Source organism: Charadrius vociferus, unplaced genomic scaffold (assembly GCF_000708025.1).
Source record: "Charadrius vociferus isolate BGI_N301 unplaced genomic scaffold, ASM70802v2 scaffold406, whole genome shotgun sequence".
Taxonomy (NCBI): Eukaryota; Metazoa; Chordata; class Aves; order Charadriiformes; family Charadriidae; genus Charadrius; species Charadrius vociferus.
The window spans coordinates 867,492-868,136 of NW_009648948.1; positions in this window are offsets into that span (position 1 = coordinate 867,492).

Consider the following 645-nt stretch of genomic DNA (forward strand, 5'->3'; position numbering starts at 1 on the left):
CCCCGGCCGGCCCTTGGTGTCCTCCTCCCCGCTTGCGGGGTGCCGAGCGCTTGCTTCGCCGTCGGGCGCTTGCCTGCTCTCCTTCCCGCTCCCGGGGGCTGCGGGAACAACCCCCGGGCACCCCTGGGCCGGGAACCGGCCGGCCGCTGGCCGCAGGGTCGGCGATGATCTTCGGTTACGGACAAGCAGTGAGTCCACAGTAAGCTGACAAAGGTACACACGCGCACGAGCGCACACACACACGGGAACACCTCTTTCCATTTTCCAGGATGGGTTATTATTATTATTATTATTTTTTTTAATCCTTTTTTTTCCTTTTTGCAAAAAAAATGCAAGCAAAAGAGAAAAAAAACAAAAACAAAACCCAAGGTTTTCTATTGAAGGTACATCTCTTCTTCAATATGAAGACATTAACTGGATTGAGTCGGATCCCCCATGCAGTGGTCAGCGAAGTCCTTTGGTAGTTGCCGGAGCAGCACCCGGGCAGGACGGCAGGGAGCTGCGGAGATGTCCGAGGACACTTCCACCCGGTCCATGAGCAGAGAGGAGAGCGGGGAGGGCCGGGGCAGGGAGGGAGGGCGAAAGACGAAAAAGAAAAGGAAGGTGGTTCCTCCGGACGGGACGCTCCGTCTCGTGCCTCTCCCT